Here is a 20962-nt window from a genome sequence, read left to right on the forward strand (position 1 = left end):
AATAGACCAAACATATAAAATAAAATGAATATTAGTGGTGACTGCCAGCTGTTTCTATATGTAATGTGTTTTGACTAATCTACATTAAAAAGCAATTAAAGGGACATGACACCAATAATTCTTCCTTCATTATTCAGATAGAGCATACAATTTTAAACAACTTTAAAGGTTACTTCCATGATCTAATTTGTTTCATTCTCTTTTTATTATTTGTTGAAGGAGCAGCAATGCACTACTGGGAGAAAGATGAAAGCCAATGGCAAGAGGCTTATATGTGCAGCCACCAATTAGCAGTTTCTGAGCCTACCTAGGTATCCTATTAAACAATGGATACAAAGAGAAATAAATAAATTGGATAATAGAAATAAATTGGAAAGTTATTTAAAATTGCACATGTTGGGGCCGATTAAACAATGTGCGGGCGGACATGATCCGCTGTAGCATCGATAAATGCCAACAGCTGCTCCATAATTTGTCTGCCTGCTCTGAGGCGGCGGACAGGAATCAACACGATTGAATACGATCAGGTTGATTGACACCCCCTGCTAGTGGCCAATTGGCCATGAATCTGCAGGGGGCGGCATTGCACTAGCAGTTCACAAGAACTGCTGGTGCAATGATAAATGCTGACAGCATGTGCTGTTGGCATTTATCGATGTGCGGCTGACATGATACGCTACTTCGTATCGTGTCCGCTCACACATTGATAAATATGCCCCGATTTGTCTTTCCCAGTAGGATGCAACCCCAAACATTCAAGCAAACAGCTGACTTTAATCTGTGTTTAGTGATCACAATCACTTTTATTGGTGGCAGGTGTACGCTGTTTACTTACAGGCATGATTTAGAATGTAATTGGCTAGCTGTGACTACAGCTAGAGCCCCCATTATGAAAGGGTTTGAAGACTTATGGTGTTGTAAGGCTTGCAGTTTTTTAATATTAATAATAATAATAATAATTATTATTATTATTATTATTATTATTATTATTATTATTATTATTCCTAATAATTAACTATTTGCTTAGTTTTTCTCTGGACTTTCATTTGCTGGAAGATCAAATTACAGTTTTAAAAGTCTGACATTTACATTGTTATTTATGTCTTTACATTTCAAAATCCTGCAATTTCATAAGGATGTTTAGACTTTTTATATCCACTGTACCTATATTTGAAGTTATTGAAGAGTATCAAATCCCTTAAAAATAATACACATGTACCTGTATGCACAATATGATTCTACAACTATTTAGGAAACCCAAGAGTTTGATAAAAAAAATATTTTATAGTCCTAATATGTGATGTATTGTATCCTAATTATAGTTTTGCATTTTCTTTGAAAGATAAATAATAATTACAAATGCACATTGGTTTTGAAATATATACAATATTACAGATGGTTGGATATTTCCGTATTTAATTTAAAAATGTTAGTATTGTGAAATAAATTAAGTACTAAATTTGAAAGGCTTAATGCATTATTTTTTCAATTCTATTGTCAGTCAAGGTTTTAATATAGTTTTATCTTAATACTTCTCCAATATCCCCATCTAGTGAGGAAAAATATATCTACAGAAATACCAAAGCTGTTCTTAATAAGTATAAAGTAATTCTAAATACTCCCAACTCTGATAACCCTATACTTTAGATTCTACAGTGAACAATTTGTTTTCTTAAAACACTTGACATTAATTTGAAATTATAATATGAAATTTTTAGCATCCTCGATAAAATTTGTCATTGGTAAACAAAACTAAAAATAAACATTCAAACATACTACTACTACTACTACTAATAATAATAATAATAATACAAATCATATTTACTTTCTGTATTTGTAATAAACATTATTAAGATGAAATACATTTTTATTGAAATATAATTTGTACATAAGAATAGACAAGACATTATTTTAAAACATAGCGGCTCGATGACAGACATATCAAAAATAGTGGTAAACATTTACTATGCATTCCAGAGAGATTTTAAAACATTGACGGTTGTAAAATTTTATTACTGATATAAGTTGTTCATGACCTCTCTAAGTGTCAATAACCATGAGTCTTATCTGACATCGTGCCTAGAAATACTGAGAAGGGTTGGGACATATCTACGTCCCCTCCCCATCCGGAGAAATTAAGAAGAGCTTGGATTCAGAAGAGGAAAAGAAGAATAGATGGACAGAAAGAAAGAAAATGGAATAAAGAATGGAAGAGGAGTAAGGGAGAAGTGCCCACTGACCAAAAGACACCCAGTGGAATTTCCAGCAACAATGATATTTGATTAAGTATCCAACGGACATGTGGGGATATGTAAAATCTCTGCTGCATTAAGTCTAATGACAGATCAATCTGTATTATACAGAGTCATATGTGGTCCAATAAAACCAGACTTTATGAAAAGCTTCCTGATTGTCTTGTAATATTGCTGCCTGTGCCAACATGTTGTAGAAATGCCTGATTTTTTGTAAAAGTTCGTCCCAGGTGGGATCCCCCTATCTCCAATGACGGGCTATACATATATGTGTGGCTGTGCATAAAATCTTAATACATTTATTAAATTGCCTTAAACGTATATTCAATAAAGCTTGGTTCATAGACAGTTGAATGGCACTATCTAGGATCCTACTTAAAAGGAGTGATAGTTTATTCCAAACTAACTTGGAGTGAGAGCAGTCCCACCACATGTGTTTGTATGTGCCCTCAGTTTCACATTCCCTGTATCAATGTTTGGACCCACGTCTGGTGGTATGTGAAGTAATGATTGGAGTGAGGTACCATCTGAAGTTTATTTAAGGCAGTTTTCCAACATATCAGCACTCATCAGGCCTTTACTCGTATTATATAATAAGTCATTCCAGGTGGGAATATCAAATTCTGTATTTAGTTCAGCTTCCCATTTAAGCTGCAGGTTTGTTTTAGTGGCTTGTGTGGAAGACTGAATTAATTGGTATAGTTGTGTGATAGTTTTTCTAGGTCTGGAAGAGGAGCTACAAATGTTTTCCAGGGTAGTGGAGAGGTGGTTTTTCAATAAAGGTAGGTAGTTGTGTAAGGTAGAAGATATCTGAAGAACCAGTGCAATTTGATAGGAGATAGTTTATCCTGTAGCTGTGTGTATGTCAATATTTTACCTTTGTCAACTAAGTCTGCAATCCTATATAAGCCTCTGTTTTCCCATTTCTGTATAGCTGGGATCTGATCTGTTAATATTATTAATTTCAGGGGAGTCGAGTGATCTGCTAGGGAAGAGTTTGAGAGGATGAAACGAGTTTGGACCAAGTCATGAGCATGTAGTCTGTAATCGGGAATTTGCTATTTTGAGCTCGTTGTTGATCCCACAAAACCAGTTCTGGGGATTTAATTTGTTTATATCAGACTCTAACGTGGTCCATCTGATCTCATCTTCCAATTTGTTAAGAAGGTTAGTTTGGGCTAGCCTAGCTACTTGAAAATAATGTCTAAGATTTGGAGCGCCCATTCCTCCCAATTGCCTACGTCTTGTGAATATAGATTTAGGAATTCTGGCTTTTTTGTGCCTCTTATAAAGTTATTTAAGCTAGTTTGGAGATTGTCTAGATCACAATTCGGAATGCCTATCGGTAGGGTCTGAAATAAGTATAAAATCCTTGGTAACACAGTCATTTTGATCGCAGATAGACATCCAAACCAAGAAAATCTCATTGTTTAAAGGGACAGTCTACACTATAATTTTCATTGTTTAAAAATATAGATAATCCCTTTATTACCCATTCCCTAGTTTTGCACCACCAACATAGTAATATAAATACACTTTTTAACTCTGTGATTACCTTGTATCTAAGCCTCTGCAAACTGCCCCCTTATTTCAGTTCTTTTGACAGACATCCATTTTAGCCAATCAGAGCTGGCTCACTTGAACTCCACATGCGTGAGCACAGTGTTATCTATATGACACACATGAACTAACATCCTCTAGTGGGGAAAAACTGTCAAAATGCCCTGAGAGAAGAGGTGGCCTTCAAGGGCTTAGAAATTTGCATATGCACTTCTTAGGTTTAACTTTCAACTAAGAATACCAAGAGAACAAAGCAAAATTGGTGATAAAAGTAAATTGGAAAATTGTTTAAAATTACATTCTTTATCTGAATCATGAAAGTTTATTTTGGACTAGACTGTCCCTTTAATTAATAAACATTATTTAAAAGGCCTTTTGAATTACAAACATAACGAACATAAAAATATTATCCCCATTTACTACGTACATACATACTAAATACACAAAGCTGACAACAATGCTTTTACATAAATACAAACTTCAATTCCTCAGCCTTTTCTGATGCAAGGGACAGTGTTTGGTTTTAAAAAAAAAAAAACTATTCAGGTCTTCTTCCTTCCCATTTACTTCTATCCAGTTCTAGTTGTATAAACCAATGACAATGCATCTGTACAGATAGTAACAAAATATAGGCATTTGTCAGAGGCAAACGTACCTCTTGTTCTGGTTACGGTGGCGGTAGTGGAGAGGGTTTTTTTGAAGTAAGCAAGACAGAGCAGGTTGGGATCAGACCAGAAATATTTCCAATCAGTAAAGGGCAAGGTAGTAGAGCAGTCCAGAAAGTCAAGCCAGGGGTCAAGGATCCAGAGACAAATAGGGAACTTTTCCTTCAGCATTTTGCTGTGCTTTAGGCCTCAAGCCTGGGGACTGGATTAGTGGAAACACAGGCAGAGATACAGACGATGACAAAGAGGTTGAGAGGAGAGGACCTTCAAAGTGAGATACTGGCACACTGGGAAAATGGTACAAAGATGGACAAGATGCAGATCTTGCACAGGGCAGGCAGACTGAACCAATCTCTGTTCAGCACATTTTGCAACAGGTACAATGATTTTCTTTCTGTGAATGTTTATGGTTATGCTATGAGTCTATGACATAGCATCCCCCTAACACACAAGCTCCTCTGCGCATAGATGGTTTTGGATGTGATCTGTAAAATTATTGAATGAGAGTTGGAGCATCTGTGTTTATAGCTGACTCCCGTGATCTCTATATTGGACCAAACCCCTTTCATAAAAAATCTCCCGTTGTCCCCATATGACACGGGAGTCAAGAATGGACTTAACTTCATACTACTTCATATTCTTAAAATTTTTGCATAAGTTTATCCATTGTGAAACATTTTGTAATATTGTTTTTATTTATACCATAAAAACTTAAATAATGCTACATACAGTAATAAATTAACAAACATAAGATCATAGAAGTTAGAATCATCATCTATAGGTTTTGGGGAAGACAACAGCTGGAGAGAAAAAGGAAGTTTTTGAACATAGAGTGAGCACAGAGTGCTGATAGTCATGGAAGGTCATAGCAGACCTGGATATTTATATATATATATATATATATAATTATCATCTCTCCCTTCTCACTCTTAACTATCTTTCTCAACTTCCTCCTTTTTTTCAATTTCTCTTTTTTCCTCTCCATTCTCTCTCAGACCATGAGGCCGAATTATCAAAGGTCTTGCGGTCCGCAAGACCTCGCTGAATGCAGAGAGCAATACACTCTCCGTATTCAGCATTGCACCCGCAGCTCACAAGAGCTACTGGTGCAACGCCCCCCCCCCCCTGCAGATTTGTGGCCAATCGGGGGGGGTGTCAATCAACCCGATCATACTCGTTTGGGTTGAATTGTGGCGATTCCTGTCCGCTTGCTCAGAGCAGGCGGACAGGGTTATGGAGCAGCAGTCTTTAGACCACTGCTTCATAACTGCTGTTACTGGCGAGTCTGAAGACTCGCCAGAAGCACGGGCCCTCAAGCTCCATACGGAGCTTGATAAATGGGCCTCCATACATTCTCTTTACACTCTTTCTTTCCCCTCTCTCATATCTCTTCACTTTTTTTCAACACTCTCTCTTAACTCTACCTTCTTCTCCACTTTCACTTTTCCTCTCCAATCTCTCTCTCACTGCCCCGTTTACCCTCTTAGAAGTAAAAGTTAAGCACTAATGGGTCCCTACAGCCCTAGAGAAATAACCTAAATAAATAAATATATAAATAAATAAATCCCTTTAGATAATATCTTAAGCACATACCCTAAAATGTGTGTTTGTCAGTGCTGCAATAGAAGTGTAAGTTCTGCAAATATTCGGTATCTATATATACTAATAAAAAGTAGGGAAAAAATAAGAAGATTTGGAGAAATAGATAGAATAGGGGTAAGGTAAGGGAATGGGGAAAAGACAGCCTTGTCCAGCACTAAATCATTAACCCTTAGTTACTAATACACATTAAAGGTGAAATTTGAATCAAAACATTTTAATAGTCAGTGGATTGCTACAAACGAAATACCAATTTAATGCTAAATGCAAAAATTGTTACAAAAAACAGCAGAAATGAGTACTTGTCATATAACAACAACACAGGTTATTATTGCAAGGGGTCCCTTGAATTATACCATCTAAGAATTAGGCAACAAAAGTCCCAAAGATATTGGAGTCCAAAATTGAACTGTATGTATAATGGGGATCTCCTTTGTAAAACAGTGGAAAACTAATAAAGCACAATCCTTTCTGGGGGATATTTTCCTTTTAAAGTTGCAAGTATAATATTGATTTGCTGGAAGAAGCCCTAAGCCTAAGGGTTGAAACACGTGTAGCTGGGTATCTAGTGCAGCGGTAACCAAAATGTAAAAAAATGTCAAGCACTTATTAATCAGCAGCATGAGGAAATAGCAATGGACAGCACTTGCTAGCAACAACAAATTTACCTGTACTGATATATACAGATATATACAGATATATATAGAAATATATATTTAAAAATACATACAACATATTGCCTTATGTGAAGAACATTGGAATGTGAAATAATTACAGTTATATACTTTATTAAATATAAATATTGCATAAATATAATTTTCCATGTTTTTACGTATTTGACTGCAAAAGGCCCCAATGCATGTATACAGTATATATGTCTTTATATTCCAGCCAATTCAATAACAAAATCAACTCCATCAGAAACGAAATCAGCTCTCAACATACTTAAATTCTCTCACCCCCTCAAACGCTCGTAATCAACCACAACCCACATAGCCATAAATGTATCTCTTTCTCCCCTGTTACTAAGGAAGACGTTTCAGCATTTACACTGAGCTCTCACCTCCCTACCTGTCCTCTTGACCCTATCCCCTCACAGCTACTCCCCTCCCTCTCTTCTACCCTTACCCCTATACTCACACACATTTTAAACTTCTCCCTCAGCACCGGTATATTTCCCTCATCTCTGAAACATGCAGTGGTCACACCTATCCTCAAAAAATCTTCTCTTGATCCAACCTCCCCATCAAACTACCACCCTATTTCCCTCCTCCCTCTTGCCTCGAAGCTTCTTGAAAAGCTAGTTTATGCACGCCTATCCCATTTCCTTACATTAAACTCCCTCCTCGACCCACTGCAATCTGGATTTTGTCCTCATCACTCCACAGAGACATCAATCGTTAAAGTTACTAACGACCTACTTACAGCAAAATCAAAAGGCAACTTCTCTCTGCTTATCCTCCTTGATCTGTCCGCAGCCCTTGATACTGTTGACCACCCTCTTTTGCTCCAAACCCTCCAAAACTTTTTGTGACACAGCCCTCTCGTGGTTTTCTTCCTACCTGTCAAACCGTACCTTTAGTGTAGCCTTCTCTGGTGCCTCCACTGCCCCGTCACCACTTTCTGTTGGGGTACCACAAGGTTCTGTCCTCAGTCCCCTTCTCTTTTCAATCTACACGTCATTATTAGGTTCCCTAATAAAGTCCCACTGGTTCCAATATAATTTTATACAGATGACACCCAAATCTACTTATATATATTTAAAAATATATAGAACATATTCTGCTATGTGCAGAGCAGTAAATACAGTAAATTCACAGTATAACACTTTATTAAATATGAATATTGCATAAATATGATTTTACGATTGCTGCAAAGGGCTGTAACATATATATATTAATGTATTTATGAGTTTATACATGTATACACATACAAATACATATGTACACACATATAAACATATTTATATACATACATATACGTATTTAGACATGTATATGTATGTATCTCAATGTTAAAGCTATTTGCAGCCTTTTGTTTCTAACACCTGAGCACTCATATCTTTAAACCCTTATAACTTTTTTGTGCAATTTTTTTAAAATAATTTTTATTAGACAGTGTTATTATGAGTGTAACTGTACTTTTAACTGTAAATAATTTTTTATGTGTTTTGTGACACATTTTATACTTGCGTAACAGTTATCCCGAACTCAGTAATCATTCTAGTGTACATTACATTTAAGTTGAACTTTTAATAAGAGCAGAATTTAACTTGTGTTCAAATGGCCATGAAAACCAGATATCACTCACCCACAACAGATAGCGCACCACTTGTAATCTAGCCTGAAATGGCCACTCAGCCAGCACTTGGATATTGCACCAATTGTCCCATTTCTAGTCTTCCTGAATCCTGTTTGATTTCTGATCCTGTCTTGTTTCTGACCTTTTCTCTTGTGTGCTCCCTGCTGTATTGCTGCAAACATGGACTACGTAAAGGTACCAGACTCTGGCAAAGTAATTTGCTTATCTCCTGTGTGCTTCCAGCTTTATTTCTGTAACCTGTAACTGCTTCAATATATTTGTCTCTTTCAAACATTCCGGATTGTCTCCTGCTTATCCTATTGGCGCAGCTGCTCATTCAGATGGTCGTAGGTTTAAATTATCCTTTGCTGTACGCTGCACGTTCACCCATTATCTGCGCAGCTACTGGTATCTGGCCTACCTCCTGCTTCAGGAAACCTCTTATATTAACCAATTGTTTATAATCTACCATATACATTTCAGCACAACTCAGTACAGATTAAGTGACCCCCATGCTGTTGTTCCTTACTAGGAAGCCTGTTCCTAAATTCGTCTTCCTTAGTAATCTATTTCTGCATTTTTATTCCAATTTTTACAGACAAGGTAAACTGTTTACATAGCAGCAGCTGTTACTTTCTTAAAATTCTCAGCCCAACTAGACAATCCCCTGTGCTAGTTTCAACCACAAAGAAAAATGGAGGAGAGAGGGGACTAAGCGCAAAAAAAATTGTTACACAATCAACAAATAAAGGATCTCCCAAGCCTTTTGAATAGATTCACAGACAGGATAAAAGTTATTTGATTGCGCTATCAAAGCTAAAGTGTAAACCTTCAGGGGTGATATTAGCAACATGAAAGTACAAAATCATTACAAATCAGCTCATTTAATTATACATGTTAACACACAGCAATATAATAAAACGAATACAAATTTGAAACAGTGTCAAAATTATAACATAAAACCAGTTAAAAAGGTAACAAATGGATACAATCACAACACAACTGCAATTGCAATCCTAAAGCATGAATCTGATGATAGATGATAGTATGAGCATCACAACTGAAGTGGCAAATGGGACCAACAAAGCAACTTGGTGTCCAAATGGTGCAGAAGAATGCCAAACTTCTGATCCCACACGAAACAACTCCTAATGGGTCAGAGGAGAAACCTCCTTATGCGGTATCAAAGTATGTAAAAATAAAGAACAACCCGGAATCTTAGTATAGAAATCTGTAAACCGTCCCAAACAGCAGACGAGATCGCAATGTGGTTACATGGAAGTCTCTGAGAGTTTACACTTAAGCTTTGATAGTGCAATCAACTAACCTTTAACCTTTATGTGAATCTATTCAAAAGCCTTGGGAGATCCATAGGCCTAGATTTAGAGTTGGGCGGTAGCCGTCAAAACCAGCGTTAGAGGCTCCTAACGCTGGTTTTGGGCTACCGCCGGTATTTAGAGTCAGTCATTAAAGGGTCTAACGCTCACTTTCCAGCCGCGACTTTTCCATACCGCAGATCCCCTTACGTCATTTGCGTATCCTATCTTTTCAATTGGATCTTTCTAACGCCGGTATTTGGAGTCGTGTCTGAAGTGAGCGTTAGAAATCTAACGACAAAACTCCAGCCGCAGAAAAAAGTCAGTAGTTAAGAGCTTTCTGGGCTAACGTCGGTTTATAAAGCTCTTAACTACTGTGCTCTAAAGTACACTAACACCCATAAACTACCTATGTACCCCTAAACCGAGGTCCCCCCACATCGCCGCCACTCGATTAAATTTTTTAACCCCTAATCTGCCGACCGCCACCTACGTTATACTTATGTACCCCTAATCTGCTGCCCCTAACACCGCCGACCCCTATATTATATTTATTAACCCCTAACCTGCCCCCCACAACGTCGCAGCCAGCTACCTACAATAATTAACCCCTAATCTGCCGTCCGCAAAGCGCCGCCACCTACGTTATCCTTATGTACCCCGAATCTGCTGCCCCTAACACCGCCGACCCCTATATTATATTTATTAACCCCTAATCTGCCCCCCTCAACGTCGCCTCCACCTGCCTACACTTATTAACCCCTAATCTGCCGAGCGGACCGCACCGCTACTATAATAAAGTTATTAACCCCTAATCCGCCTCACTCCCGCCTCAATAACCCTATAATAAATAGTATTAACCCCTAATCTGCCCTCCCTAACATCGCCAACACCTAACTTCAATTATTAACCCCTAATCTGCCGACCGAATCTCGCCTCTACTGTAATAAATGTATTAACCCCTAAAGCTAAGTCTAACCCTAACACTAACACCCCCCTAAGTTAAATATAATTTAAATCTAACGAAATAAAATAACTCTTATTAAATAAATTATTCCTATTTAAAGCTAAATACTTACCTGTAAAATAAACCCTAATATAGCTACAATATAAATTATAATTATATTATAGCTATTTTAGGATTTATATTTATTTTACAGGTAACTTTGTATTTATTTTAACCAGGTACTACAGCTATTAAATAGTTAGTTTATTTAATTGTATTTATTTGTAGGAATTGTATTTAATCAGCCAATCAGATTGAGCTCGCATTCTATTGGCTGATCGGAACAGCCAATAGAATGTGAGCTCAATCTGATTGGCTGATTGAATCAGCCAATCGGATTGAACTTGATTCTGATTGGCTGATTCCATCAGCCAATCAGAATTTTCCTACCTTAATTCCGATTGGCTGATAGAATCCTATCAGCCAATCGGAATTCGAGGGACGCCATCTTGGATGACGTCCCTTAACCTGCTTTTTTGCAGGTGTTAGGTTTTTTTTCAGCTCAAAATGCCCATTGTTTTCTATGGGGATATCGTGCACGAGCACGTTTTTGAAGCTGGCCGCGTCCGTAAGCACCGCTGGTATCGAGAGTTCCAGTGGCGTTAAATTATGCTCTACGCTCCCTTTTTGGAGCCTAACACACTGAAAACCCAGCCATTCTGTGAACTCTAAATACCAGCGGTATTTAAAAGGTGCATGGGAAAAAAGCACGTGTAGCTAACGCACCCCTTTGGCCGCAGAACTCTAAATCTAGGCGTTAATTTGTTTTGTTTGTGTAATAACTTTTTTTGCTCTTAGTCACCTCCCTCCTGCATTTTTCTTATTGCTTTGTTCTCCTGCATAAGCAGCAAAGATGGAAAGGGGTTCAAGCATCTCCACTATGAAATCTCCAATATGAAAAAAGACCTGTATAAAGATATACTATCAAATATTCAAGAAAGAGTTAATTAATAATTATTGAAACTACCATTAGTATCTTTGAAGAATTAGAAAAATATCTAAAGTTAGAACTGAAATACAAACTAGATTGTGCTTTCTTCAAAATATATATAAAAGAAAAAAAGGTACCTAGAGGTCTAAGGTTAAAAAATAATTATGCCTTTAAAAATGATGATGAAGATTTCAAAATAAAGTGGAGGGAAATGTTAGAAGACGCATTCATTAAACAGATAACCTTAATTAGGGACTATTAAAAAAAAATCTTAGAAGATTTAGTTTAATGCTACATATAATATAAAAAAAAATCTAAAAGTGAAAAAAGTGGTTTCTTAAAAATCCCACTGAGAGACAAATATGTGAGGAACAGAGAGATACTACTGGCTGGAAACATTCTAATTTAAAATTGAAATCACAATTTTACCCTAAACTCATAAAAAGGAGTTCATTAGACTCTTTAAAAAAATGGTAACCACAGACATCCAATATTTAAATACAAAGAAATGTAGCAATCATAGACATTACAATATTTCCAAAGCACAGTTATTAGAAATAAAAGAACTTGAAAATAACAAAGATGTAGTGGTGAAACCGGCCAATAAGGGTGGGGGTATTGTTATCATGAATAGAACAGATTACATGAAGATGGCAGATACTCTCCTTAATGATGGTATAACCTATAAAGTTTTGGATAAAAATCCTACAAATATGCTTTGTAATTAATTACAAATACATATACAAAAAGCAAAAGAAATAGGTATACTAAATGAAAAATAAATTAAATATCTTTTACCAGCTAGTCCAGGAATTCCACTGCTATACTGTTTGCCCAAAACACACAAATCGCTGACACCCCCCCCCCCAAGGATGTCCAATAGTGTTGGGTATAGGCTCTATAACAGCAAATTTGTCAGAATATGTTGATAGATATTTAAAAGTTCATGTGAAAAAATGACCCTTGTATCTTAGGGGTTCCACTAATATACTACGCATCCTACAAACACTAAAATAAGAAGATGATTATCTGATAGTAACCTGTGATGTGTCTGCGCTATACGCTAGCATTAGACACATAGGGCTCCATGTACGAAGCAGCGAAAACTGCTCCGGAGCTTTTGCGGGGCAGCTTCAAATATGCGAGCCTGCTTCCCGCAATGTAAGAAGCAGCGGTCATTAGACCGCTGCTTCTTACACCCTATTCCACCTCTGAGGTGGTGATGGAAAACCACAGAGAGCTCTCTCGCTCTCAGTGATTGACAGCCCCTTCAGTCACGTGATTGCTCACCAAATGAAGGGTTGGGCATTACACAGTCCGATGAGTGTGTAATTATACATATGGGCAAGCGGATCAACAGATCCACTGCCCTTGTGTAGCGAAGGTGGGCGGACAGCTTCACAAGTTGAGAAGCTGTCCGCCCACCGGTTAGTACATAGCGCCCATAGATGGGATTAATGCAGTGAAATTTTATATTGATCAAGATGATTCAATACCAAGTGTACAAAAAAGGTTCATTCTAGAGAGTATACACTATATTTTAACCCATAACTATTTTCATTGTAATAACAAGTATTACTTACAGATGTGTGGAATGGCTATGGGGACCAGATTTGCCCCTAGTTTGGTGAATTTATTTATGGGTCTCTGGGAGTTTATATTCCTAGACTCTGTTAATCTGGGGGCAAATCTGGTCCTCTACAAACGGTACATAGATTATATTCTAATCATCTGGAAAGGCACTAAAAAAGATCTAGATTGGTTCTTTTCTGTAATGAATCAGAACGGAATTTTTTTTATTTTCATGTATGAAATTAGTAGTGTGCAAGCCAATTTCGATTTGGAGATCAGAATTGATAATGTGGAAATAGAGACTAGAACATATTTCAAGCAGGTTGATGCTAACAGTTATATTCATGCCAGTAGTAGTCATCTAGACAGATGGAAGAACAACATTCCAAAAAGCCAATTCATGCACATCAGAAAGAATAGCAGTAATGTTTCAGACTATATCCAACAATCAGAAATATTAGAGAGTAAGTTCTTAATGAGGGGCTATGATTTAGAACTGATACAGAAAGCAAACTTAGAAGCATTAGAGATGGATAGAAATGATCTATTAGTACTAAAAGATAAAGATACAAATATAAACAAAAATAATAATATAAAGAATAAGAAGGTTAAGATCTTTGTCCCCTTTATATCCCAATTAAATAATGAAACACGAGAACTGGAGAAACTTCTGAAAAGATACTGGCATATACTGAAATCTGATGACATTTTGGGACCTTGCCTACCATCATACCCACCAATGGTCTACAAAAAAATGTAGGAATCTTAAAACAATATTAGCCCCTATTGATATGGATAGAAAGAACTTGTAAGGCTTGTAAACATGCCACTAAAAAGAAAACTTTACTTCCAAAAGAACAGGCAGAGAGTATAAAATGAATTATATCTTCAGATGCTCAGACTATAATATTATTTATCCCAACCAGTAAGATCACAGACTGTGTGCATGTGGTGTTCAGATATTGTCTCCCGTGATTACAACTCACTCTGAGTCCCACTTTTAGCAACTCTCACAGAGCTTACAAAGAATCGTAACAAATGTCCCAAAACAGGTTAGATAAACTTAAAGCTTACTGCACTTTGGGTAGCTCAATTAGGCTCACGCTTGTAGTTCCTGCATCTGCCACTATGAGTGAAGAAAGTTCCGTGATCCTATGTCCTCCATTTGGTAACAGTATCCAGTTCCTATTGCTGGCAGCGTGTATTGCCAAACTTACAAAAAGCGTGTAGCCTCACTTTGGTGCCGATAATATGAAACCGGCATTGGCTAAAACACTGAGACTGCTGGGGCTCTCCCCTCCGCCCCTGAATCAGAATCAAATAAAGAAAAAAAAGTAGCAGTCTTGGCATAAAATTAAGCCAGGAAAGAGGTAAGTAGTTAAACGTTTCACTTTATTAGATACATGAAATAAAAAGCTAAAGGGCACAGCAGACAGGTTCTGCAGCTGATGCATTTTCTGCCTCAAGGGCACTTCATCAGAGCTGGGAAACAGGTGTACCTACAACTAATAAATTGCAAAAGGAGATGTTCACCTAAACCAGTCACAGTGCATGACAAGTATATATGCAAATTAACCCATTTACTACCACCACACTTGCAAATGTATATACAAAATCAAAAAAAGAGATTCAAATTTCTATAATAAACCAAGATACACGGGGGGCGGAGCTAGCCGGCAAGCTGAGAGGAAGCTTTCAGCTTAAGCTCTGAGCAAAAAACATAAAAATAAGTACTTTTTAAGTTGGTTTTGGCACCAAAGGACCTAATCATCAATACCTGTCAGCTCCTAAACACTTTTGGGAAGCAGCAGGACAAATTTCGGACGTTTTGGAACAATTTTCGAGCGGTCCGGTTCCCAGGACCAGGCCGATACTAGGAAAGTCCCTGGATGCGGACTACCCCAGGCCGGAGGACATGCAGCAAAGGGCTAAAACCAATAAAATTCAGGTCCCTATCATCCGACCTGCTAGCACACATAAAGCTGACCCTTGGATTGGCTTCAATAAGCTGCAAAAAGCCACTAAAGGTGGGCTGCTTACCGGAAGACTCTACACTGGAGGAGGCGGAGGAGGCCTCAGGAATCATTGCCAGGGAGTGAAGGCTGAGGAGAACAAGCTGGGGGAAAGTGACAGACTCTTCTGGGAGCCATATAACAACTTCAGAGACTGCATCAGGACTCAGTAACATAAGTGTGAGTGGCGGGAAAATCGCCATTTTAAAGGCCTTAATAGTATCACAGTTGAACTGCACATCCACTCATTATACCACATTATGACAAAATTTGTGAGTGGATTTACATTATAATCGGATTATTCCCTGCAGCACAGGGGAGAGCCATTGGGGGAAGATCACAAAGTAGAGAGCAACTAAATTTTGCAGGATACTTACCTGTATGCTTAAATAGACAAAGCGCATGAGAAGTCACTAATAGCAGATTCAGGGTCCTGAATAACAGTTCTCAGGCAGCCACAGCAGACAACATCTTACACCTCACTAACCTGATTCTGCACCTTATCAAGGCGAGATTGGGACACATTTAGTGGGACTTTCTGTGGCATATGATGACACTAGAACGGCAGGCCCTGAGACATCAAGAAATATTTACAAATTTTGGTGAGATACCCAAATATGTAAAAATTCAACCTGGAGTGATCTCAGAGAGACATTGAGGACATCAGTAGACAGAATGCTACCTAGCAGTTAAATTAATGCTATTATAATACTGCTGGAGGAGGAAAGGGAGGCGAGGTGAGCAAGGGAGAATCAGGGCGAAGTATTATCAATTTATCTGCATTCCTGATACATTTTTCAACATAACTTCTGAGGGGAGATAGCCTTCAAGATGAAGAGCAGGAATCAAACAGTAAAGGACTGCTTATCCTAGTCGCAACTTAAACTTAAACTCATAGATAAAGGTGCCTCTCCAACAAAACAGCATACTGAGGCAGAATCAACAGAAGAGGATAACCCAGTGGTAAAAGATATCCCAAACAAAGAATTGTTAACCCAAATTAAATCCTTCTTCCACGAGGAGTTGAAAACTGCAATATATGACCTCAAGAAAGACATCAGAGAAATAGGGGGGAGGACAACAGAGCTGGAGAATAAAATTGATGATATCACGGAAGAATTCCCCCAAATCAAACACACCTTGTTGGATCATGCTATATATATCAAAAAGCTTGAAGAACAAGTGGAAGACTTGGAGAATCGATCCAGAAGATCAAATTTGAGAATCAGAAACCTCCCAGAGGACTACAAAAATCTCCAAGCGGATGTAACGGAGATATTTCACCAACTTATTCCAGATACAGAAATCAACATGTTGCTGTTTGATAGAATTCACAGAGCCCTCACCAGACCCTCCCAATCCAAAGCCAGGGACATAATAATTAAACTACATTATTATCATGTCAAGGAACTGATCTTACAAGCGGCGAGACAAACCAGGTCGATCACATACGAAGGACACAACATCCAAATATACACCGATTTGTCTCCCATAACACTGAGAAAGCGACGTGAAATGAAGCCAATTGTGGAGTCGCTGATTAGAGAGAAAATAAGATATCGGTGGAACTTTCCCTTTAAGTTGATCTTTACACATCAAAACACCTCGTACTCCTGCTCGTCTCTAGAAAAGGGACAAATAATTTTGAACAAGCTGGAGATAACAATGGAAGAACCTACGAAACAGGCCACACAGCAGACAGCAAGAAGGTTGCCTCAGATAGAATGGTCTGTGGCCACTATAAAAGGGAATGCGAAAAAATCAAGGCCAGCCATATCACCAAGTGGAGATCAGAACTCCTCCAACAAAGAGAATCCTCCTGTCCCATGAATCTTACATTCCTTGGATTCATGGTGAAAATGTTCATAGATTATAAACTTTTCCTCCCACAGCTGGACTGGTTGTAAGTTATATTTGAAAGAGTCATAAGTTCACAAATTGTACTGACAAATTGTATTGTCTCTATCTTTAGTTTTTCCTTTTCTTATGTCTATTTCTGTTTATCTTTATGCTGCTATATTCTCTCCCTCAGGATATATAGTCAAAATATGGAGAGTAAGAAGTTAAAAGGAGATTACTCCAGAGTTGAATATTGACGAAAAGGTCAAAGAATGTATTCGGTGCAGTTTAAGGCACCTAGTTTAAGTGTTATATTACAGTGTTATATGTTTTTTTGTTCAGTCTTAAAGGCTAAGTTACAGCAGTCAGGAAAAGCAAGCTTACTAAGAGATTTCTGATATGATGGTATCCTCTCAATTTGTAATGGTCCCACGACCCTAGTCCGAGTAGGTCATAGGTACAAAGATTTTCCAGATGCTATTCAGCTCAGAAATAAAAAATTAACATGCAGATTAGGATAATCTCACATAATGCCAGGGGCCTTAATTCTAATATAAAGAGAAAGAAAGTCATTATAGAGTATAAGTCCCAGAACGCTAACATAGTGATGATACAGGAGACCAATTTTACCTCCACCACAACACCCAAATACTGGGATAAAATTTTCCCTACTAAATATCATGCTATCAATAATAAGAAGAAATGCGGTATCTCTATACTCCTACATGCTTCCCTTAATTTTAAAGAAGAGCAGATAATTTCTGATAGGGAGGGGAGATATCTCATAGTATGGGGATTGATTCATAACACACCAATTATGTTAGTGAACATGTATGCCCCCAATGATCACCAAGGAACATTCTTCACCAAAGTAAGTAAGATATTATCCTGGAAGAGATACAAAACAATCATAGGGGGTGATTTTAATATGACGCTAGATGATAGATTAGACAGGACATCTACAGACTCTCAAAAGAATAGAAGACAGACCCCAGACCAGCAAATCTTAAGGGATTTCTTGCTAGACCACAACTTATTAGATAGTTGGAGAGCAGTAAATAAAGGAGCCCAAGAGTACACTTATTATTCGTCAGTACATGGAACACGTTCTAGAATTGACTTGATATTAATAAGTCAAATTCTACTCCCCCTGGTTACAGAGGCTACTATCAGCAATTGTGTTTGGTCAGATCATGACATGATGAGTATAGATCTAGAGGGAGTTTTAAATCCAGGCAGAGTTAGGTCCTGGGCCTTACATCCCAAAATACTTCAAAATTAAGTTTTTAAACAACAAATTGAGAAACATATCAAGGAATTCATAAAAATAAATAAGGGCTCTACAACCAACCCAAATATAATTTGGAGCGCTCTGAAGGCTTCCATTAGGGGATTGATAATAGCTGAAACTTCCAAAGTTAAAAAACAATATAACTACACACTAGAAAAATTGAGGAAGGAGATAGCCACAATTCAGGAACAGGTAATAAGAGACCCTAGGGGAGGCCCAACCAAGTTATTAAAAAAGAAAAATGAGGAACTTAACCAGACAAATTGCTAGCAAAGAAGTTAAAAGACATGACCAGAGCTAGCACCATTCCTCAAATACAGCTGGCAAACAGTTCAGTTACTAATGACCCTGTAATGAATCAGAACGGAAAAAAATGTATTTTCACCTATGAAATTAGTAGTGTGAAAGCCAATTTCGATTTGGAGATCAGAATTGATAATGTGGAAATAGAGACTAGAACATATTTCAAGCAGGTTGATGCTAACAGTTATATTCATGCCAGTAGTAGTCATCTAGACAGATGGAAGAACAACATTCCAAAAAGCCAATTCATGCTCATCAGAAAGAATAGCAGTAATGTTTCAGACTATATCCAACAATCAGAAATATTAGAGAGTAAGTTCTTAATGAGGGGCTATAATTTAGAACTGATACAGAAAGCAAACTTAGAAGCATTAGAGATGGATAGAAATGATCTATTAGTACTAAAAGATAAAGATATAAATATAAACAAAAATAATAATATAAAGAATAAGGAGGTTAAGATCTTTGTCCCCTTCATATCCCAATTAAATAATGAAACACGAGAACTGGAGAAACTTCTGAAAAGATACTGGCATATACTGAAATCTGATGACATTTTGGGACCTTGCCTACCATCATACCCACCAATGGTCTACAAAAAGTGTAGGAATCTTAAAACAATATTAGCCCCTATTGATATGGATAGAAAGAACTTGTAAGGCTTGTAAACATGCCACTAAAAAGAAAACTTTACTTCCAAAAGAACAGGCAGAGAGTATAAAATGAATTATATCTTCAGATGCTCAGACTATAATATTATTTATCCCAACCAGTAAGATCACAGACTGTGTGCATGTGGTGTTCAGATATTGTCTCCCGTGATTACAACTCACTCTGAGTCCCACTTTTAGCAACTCTCACAGGGCTTACAAAGAATCGTAACAAATGTCCCAAAACAGGTTAGATAAACTTAAAGCTTACTGCACTTTGGGTAGCTCAATTAGGCTCACGCTTGTAGTTCCTGCATCTGCCACTATGAGTGAAGAAAGTTCCGTGATCCTATGTCCTCCATTTGGTGACAGTATCCAGTTCCTATTGCTGGCAGCGTGTATTGCCAAACTTACAAAAAGCGTGTAGCCTCACTTTGGTGCCGATAATTTGAAACCGGCATTGGCTAAAACACTGAGACTGCTGGGGCTCTCCCCTCCGCCCCTGAATCAGAAACAAATAAAGAAAAAAAAGTAGCAGTCTTGGCATAAAATTAAGCCAGGAAAGAGGTAAGTAGTTAAACGTTTCACTTTATTAGATACATGAAATAAAAAGCTAAAGGGCACAGCAGACAGGTTCTGCAGCTGACGCATTTTCTGCCTCAAGGGCACTTCATCAGAGCTGGGAAACAGGTGTACCTACAACTAATAAATTGCAAAAGGAGATGTTCACCTAAACCAGTCACAGTGCATGACAAGTATATATGCAAATTAACCCATTTACTACCACCACACTTGCAAATGTATATACAAAATAAAAAAAAGAGATTCAAATTTCTATAATAAACCAAGATACACGGGGGCGGAGCTAGCCAGCAAGCTGAGAGGAAGCTTTCAGCTTAAGCTCTGAGCAAAAAACATAAAAATAAGTACTTTTTAAGTTGGTTTTGGCACCAAAGGACCTAATCATCAATACCTGTCAGCTCCTAAACACTTTTGGGAAGCAGCAGGACAAATTTTGGACGTTTTGGAACAATTTTCGAGCGGTCCAGTTCCCAGGACCAGGCCGAAACTAGGAAAGTCCCTGGATGCGGACTACCCCAGGCCGGAGGACCTGCAGCAAAGGGCTAAAACCAATAAAATTCAGGTCCCTATCATCCGACCTGTTAGCATACATAAAGCTGACCCTTGGATTGGCTTCAATAAGCTGCAAAAAGCCACTAAAGGTGGGCTGCTTACCGGAAGACTCTACACTGGAGGAGGCGGAGGAGGCCTCAGGAATCATTGCCAGGGAGTGAAGGCTGAGGAGAACAAGCTGGGGGAAAGTGACAGACTCTTCTGGGAGCCATATAACAACTTCAGAGACTGCATCAGGACTCAGTAACATAAGTGTGAGTGGCGGGAAAATCGCCATTTTAAAGGCCTTAATAGTATCACAGTTGAACTGCACATCCACTCATTATACCACATTATGACAAAATTTGTGAGTGGATTTACATTATAATCGGATTATTCCCTGCAGCACAGGGGAGAGCCATTGGGGGAAGATCACAAAGTAGAGAGCAACTAAAATTTGCAGGATACTTACCTGTATGCTTAAATAGACAAAGCGCATGAGAAGTCACTAATAGCAGATTCAGGGTCCTGAATAACAGTTCTCAGGCAGCC

The sequence above is a fragment of the Bombina bombina genome, chromosome 6, assembly GCF_027579735.1.
Source record: "Bombina bombina isolate aBomBom1 chromosome 6, aBomBom1.pri, whole genome shotgun sequence".
In the NCBI taxonomy this organism is placed as follows: Eukaryota; Metazoa; Chordata; class Amphibia; order Anura; family Bombinatoridae; genus Bombina; species Bombina bombina.